Here is a 6,584-nt window from a genome sequence, read left to right as displayed (position 1 = left end):
ATCAACGTTCGGAGCGGATGCCTGCCAACATCCAGTGCTCAGCACCTTCAGAGAGAGCGGGGGAGGGGAGGCTGGGTCACACCTTGGTCAGATCTATATTTGAATAGAGGATACTGTGTTCTAGTTCCACTAACTTCCAGATCTGGGGACTGAACTCCCCCACCTCCTCCAAACTCCTCCCCCCTCAGTGCTCAGTCTCACATTGCTTTGTCTTTTCGAATGCTCTCACTGCCGCTCACAGATGTGTTTTATTTACTTCCCTTTTTAATGATGCAAGAGATTAATGAAAATTTGATCACCGTACATTATTCAACCTGCCCCCCCCCCCCCCCCCTCTTCATAATGGCATGACACCGTGCGTGTATTGAATAGTCCTCACACAATATTTATCCCTTTGTCCATCTATAGAGGTACTGAAAAATAAATGTAGTGGCATCTCTGTAATGCTTTCTTATTCTGCGCCTTCCTTTTGGCAAAGACGTTATGATTTTTTTTTTTCAGTCTGTAAAATCATAATAGGTGAACTGCAGCTGAGGGGTTTTATAGGCAATTTCCTCAAAACACATTTATACAATGTCTCGGAGCCGATACTCCCATCCTCTCTCTTATTTACTGTTACATGTATAAACATGCCACTTCCACATGCTCGGCACTTCCCTCTGTCCCGCTGTGTTTTATTTTCTCAGACTGTTTGGGCCTTTGAAGGGTGACCTTCAATTCATATATCTATTGCAATAACTCTCTGCTACTGTCTCAGCGGGACCTCTGTGGAGAAGATAACATTTCTTTTTATGTTTCGCAGTCAATCAAGTCACTTTGTGCCAACATTTCTCCGACTGCTCAAACTAAATGAGAATGTTAGCATTCAGGTCGTCTTTTTCTCCTCTTTGTGCGTCGTCGTCCAATGACGTCTCATCTCGGCTTACCCCTTCTGTCTGTTTGACGTGCTGATGCAATACTTTCATCACCTGCAGGAGGAGGATTCACAGGAATGCTGAACAATATTCATTCCAAGCCCGTTGTGTTAATGACAGTTTTCAGTGTTTTGACGCAGTTCGGTCCAGTTTTTTACTCACTACTTCTCTGACTTGCTCTCAATCATTCACTTTCTTCGAACATCTCCATCTCTTTCGCTCTCTTTCCTCACTCCGACCTCTCTCCCGTCCCGGGGCAAGAGTCGTAAAGCTGCAGATCGCCTGGCGTTCAATCGCCCCAAGTTCTCCCACACAACTTCCCTTCTCCGTTCTCTACACTGGCTCCCTGTAAGAGCTCGCATCCAGTTCAAGACTCTGGTGCTAGCCTACAGGGCAGTGAAAGGAACAGCTCCTTCCTATCTCCAGGCCATGGTCAAGCCCTACACCCCCGCCCGACCACTTCGCTCAGAGGTCCCTGCGGCCGATCGACCCGGTCACGGCTGTTTTCTGTCCTGGCCCCTCAGTGGTGGAATGAACTGCCCACTGACGTCAGGACAGCGGAGTCGCTGCCCATCTTTCATCAGGCTGAAAACTCACCTCTTCAAGAAGGCCTCCCCTGAGCCTTCCACTCAGCACTTATTGTATTCATACTAGTTTTTGGCACTTGTTGTATTCGTTTGTTTCTGCACTGTACGTTGGCTCTGGTTTATGCTCTTAGATGCTTGTTTAAAAAAGGAGATGCACTTATGACTTCTGGTGACAAGTAGTTCTCTTGAATACCGATGTTGAACACACTTACTGTAAGTCGCTTTGGATAAAAGCGTCTGCTAAATGCCTGGAATGTAATGTCGTAAAGTACAGTACCTTTTAGTGCCGTTTTCCTCCGTGACAGATGGAGGCTATTAAAACACATTTTCATTGTCTTATTGGTAAATAACGCAGCCGTGTTTCATGAAATATTGCTGCTCAGCAATACGGTGCCGGGATGCAAGAGGAAGTCGTACAGCCATCTTGTCATGGGTTTACTGTGCAAGTAGAGTGTATGATATCTGTGATTTAGTGGCCGATGGTTTTCACTGAGCTGCAGCGTGTTGATTGTTGTTTGATTGTCAGTCCAGAGCGAAGTGAAATAAAATGCCCCGCCACCAGCTCATCAACCCTGATTTCCAGCCTCTACGAAAATGGAGTGTGCCCAAGTTATGGACTAACAGCCACACACACACACACACACGGAGCAGTTCGGATTCTTCGAAGGGGTAGAAAATCGATATCAGTAGTGGCAGGTAAGATATGTATTCAAAATGCCCCCCCCCCTTCTGTCGCTTGACAAAAAGAGGAGAGGAGGAGGTTTGGCTTTGCAGGGAGCTTGGCAGCTTAGACGCTGTCTGTTTTATAGGGTGGACATTCACAGTAACCAACGATGACATTAAAAATCACATTCAAAAGTGCAAATTCCAAAACACTGATTGCACGTTGTGGTAACCCTGTCTCCTACAACAGCACGTTCCCATACAGCTAAACTGCACTCTCAGCTCGGTTCGGAGGGGAACGTGTTTCCTCCCGGATTGCTGTCGTAGTTTGAAACACGTGGTTAAAGCTGTAAATTAAAACAGAATAAAACGAATCAATTCTGCAACAAAAGGTTTAGAAAATAAAACATGGTTTGGAGTAAAATGACCTAGAAATTTAAACAAAGCAAAGATGCAACAAAAGTACCTGGTTAGGTTGAGACAAAGTACTGTATTTAGTACTTTTTGTTTTTTTGACCCGTTCACCACTCTGACCTGCTTCCGTGGCCTCATTTGGGCCGATACGTCAAAAGCAAAACCACAACAAAATATGTCTCCCTTGATAAGTCATTGGTAATGCAGTCACGTTCTATGGGAGACATGGCTTTCTTTTTCGCTTTGGAGACATTAACACGATAACTCCAAAGAGCGAGCAAACATTATTTGGTAGCCTTGTTTCGAGACAGATGGTACTGGCTGGCTCTCTGTCATCGCTTGGGGTAGTTGTCATAGCAGGCCATGCACACACACAAAACCAGCGGTTACTGAAGCCATTATGTTGCTGTCACAGTCTGAAGTGCGTCTGTACTTGCCAGACTCTGCGTGGCTTTCTTTTTGGTCTCGTCACTATTACGGGATTACCCCGTTGGCATGTGTAGCAAGTTTAACGCCCGGAGAGGGTTTTTTATTGTGATCTCAACAAACCAGGTGGCAGAAGGAAGAAGGCAGTCCTACACATGTGAATGCCGGAGAAATAATTTGAATATACCATATGACAATGGTTGATGTGTGTCTTTGACCTGGTTTTATGCTGATACAAGATGAAACGCTCAGTAGGAGGCTGTCAGGGACAGTTAAAGCATTTCAAAAACATTACTTAAGGCTCTCCTTGGACAGGACGCCAATAGTGAGGATGGGAATTCCACATGCTGAACAAGCTTGAATGAGAATAACATCTTTATTTTCCATCAGTAGTTATTAAAGTTGAAATGTAGGTTCCCTCTGAGGGTGGGATTAGCGTTAAGAAGGAGGGCTTAATTAGCATTTTTGTTGGAAATGACAGGATAGCCTATGCTCTTGTTTATAAAGTTACAACAACAGCAACATGCTTGTTTAGCAGAGCAGGGTTACAAATCAAATCTACCGATTGCTACAGAGGCACAGCTCAATGTCGGTTTGTCGGTTCACTGCTTTGGTCCAGACTGACACATCGCAGCACGATTAGATGCACTGGTGATCCCCCGACAATTCATTCATTGACGTATCCAGTAAAATATCTCAACATTTTCTGCTTAAATTAGCAGAACAGTTGGTGCAGACATTAATGGTTTCCGGACGATGAATCCGAATGACTTTGGCGATCCTCTGACTTCTCCTCAGACGTTTGTGGTTCAGGGTGAAACGTCTTAAAGACTCACGACAAATGGATTGTCATGAAAGTTGGTACGGATATCAATGTCTACTTGATGATTTCTAACAACTTTGGTGATCGTCTGGCTCTTTCTCCAACTCCATAACTGGGTCAAACTTTTAACTTTTAATGACAAAAACTAATCACATTCAAGCGTGTAAACATTTTCATGATCAGCATGTTGGCGTTCGTCGTCTATTCAGCAGTTGACCTCTTGTAACTGAAATCACATTTAATCATCACGTTTTTTTAAAGCCAAAAATAATGTATTTCTAATGTATTGTTTATTTTGTTGACTGGAGGGGCGTGTCCCTGTCCATGTTTGATTGACAACAGCTTAGACCACTTGCCTGCCAGAGTGTTGCTGTAGCATAAGCTGAATGTCGTGGAGAGACAGCGTGTTGTTAGAGATATTGAACCACACCAGCATCTAACTGTACCAAAGGTGCGTCTACATTCAGTTGTAAAGCTAGTGCGGCTATCTAGAATCATAGAAAACTAGAAAGCGATAGGAATCTATTCGTACCACCGAGTCATTCCAGCTCGTCAGGAAGGAGTGTAAATCACACTCCTAAATTGGGCAACATTTTGGCGAGGGGAAACCAGGTCGGTCCCTGAAACTCTCACCTCAAGATGTGTGAAAGACAATGGTTTCTACGACAACCCAAGATTCTCCCCTTTATAACCATGCCCACATTGTGCTCATCCAATGCAGTTTGAGACAAAAATCATGCAGTGTTTTCAGTATAAATGTGTTATTTTTCTGCCAATTCTAAAATGGTGGATTTGAATGTTTCTGCATGCTGGAGTCGCTGAACAGTCTTGTTAGAACAAACATGAGCATGCATTGGGCTTGACTGTAGATAGCTATATAATAGGTAGTAGATAATATTAGAATGGAGATAACAGTTTCACCTCCTAAGTTATTCTCTGTCATGCAATTTAATAGGAGAAGCACTCATGAAATGCGATGCATCCTCTTCACTGGTCAGTTTTTGTCCATTAAGTGGCAGATGTGGTGTCAAGTAAAAAGTGTTGAGGAATTTGTAACTGGTTATGAAACAGTTTATTTAATACTTCCATATGATCGACATAAGTAAGACCAGCCGCGAGAATGTCGACAAATTCTAGTTTTTGTTGTTGGGTCTGATTCCTCATGCAATCAGAGGAAATCATGCAGGTTCACCGGAAACTCTTTCAGCTCAGACTCCCTGCTGGGACCCAACACCATCACCACACTGATGGAGAACCAGGCCGTATTACTGGGCCCGTTGGAGGGAAGGGAGGCACGGGAGAACCAGGACCAGGACTGAGTGGGGGAAACTGTCAGATCCTGCTGCAGTAAATTGAGTGGTTTTCTAAAAGGGAGTCTGGCTCGGAAACACTACCACTTTTGTCCACAGGGACCGCCAAAACCAACGCAAAATAAAAGTTCCTTGCAGCTTTAATTTAAACTGCCTCTAAATAAGTTGATTGAAGATATCTCTGATTTAACTTGCATGAGGTCAGTGCAATTTAGCTCCGTCTCTACAGTACGACCCACAAATTATTAACCTGGTGGATAAGGCTAACTCGTGCCAAAGGAGATAAGCTTTTACCCTGCAGGCTTTTCTGACTCGAAGACCTCTGGTTTCTAAAGACAATAAATGTGTGCTAGATTTCTAATCACACACTCACTGGAGGCTGTTGACCTCCAACATCAACAGCCTGTGAAGTGTGAATTCACCATGAAAGTAAGGCCTTGCCTTGTTTGTGCTGTTGTACTGTAGTTATAATAAAGTAACTCCGACTTGGAGAATCCAGAAAAGCCATTGCACTGAATGTGTCAACCGGTGATGTGTCAGATCACATGCCGTATGATGCTAATGTGCACATTACACATCACTTAAGTGGTCTTTATTACAATAATACGCTTGACCTTTAATTACTGCATGCATAAAAGTGTCAAACACTTTATCTGCGGTTAGTCACAGTGGAAGGAAAGTTAATGTTCTGGGGTTCTGTTTGATGGCTTTTAAAAAACCCTCACTTCACTGGAAAATAACATGTAGTGATTCATTTTGTACCTTACATCTGTAGCTGATGGGTCTGCTTCTGATTGCATTTTATTGATAAACCATTGCAGTCGTTTTATGCTTTAAAATGTAGTTTTTTCCACACTTCTAAGACATCTTAATATAGCAGCTGTAAATATCTTCATCTCTTTATAACTGGAAAGAATTGAACTTTCATGTCAAAGGCAAACTATTGTCGCTGTTTCCAAGAGAAACTGCAGCCTTTTCATTTTAAACTGTTTACAATAACCTTGTGATAATCTGTCAATCTAAATAAAACACATTGCAATATGCATACAATTTCTAGGATATTACCTGTCAGCAATCTGACATTTGATCACATACAGACACAAAACCAGCGGTGTTGTCAGAGTTTGTTGTGTCGTGAGCACAGACAGCTTAGCTTAGTGCACATCATGGCTAAATATTTTTGCTGATTTCGACAATATGGATGCGGTGAGAGATCTGACAACGAGAATTGTCGGAGCCAGACACACAAGAAAAAAAACATACCGGATCAAGCAAAATGTAAAAAAAAAAAGTGAAAATTCTCTACGGGGTCCTTTCCGTAGTGTTGTCAGACACTTAGAATTGCAATCAGAGCCTTTTGTCCCGAGCTATTACATCACAGCCCGTTTAGCGGCCTGCAGTGTTTTCCCTTAACACCGTAACAACTTCAAAATGAGTCTCTCAGACA

This window comes from Melanostigma gelatinosum (genome assembly GCF_949748355.1).
Source record: "Melanostigma gelatinosum genome assembly, chromosome: 3".
Classification (NCBI taxonomy): Eukaryota; Metazoa; Chordata; class Actinopteri; order Perciformes; family Zoarcidae; genus Melanostigma; species Melanostigma gelatinosum.
The sequence above is the reverse complement of the archived record's forward strand: the minus strand, read 5'-3'. Positions refer to the sequence as shown.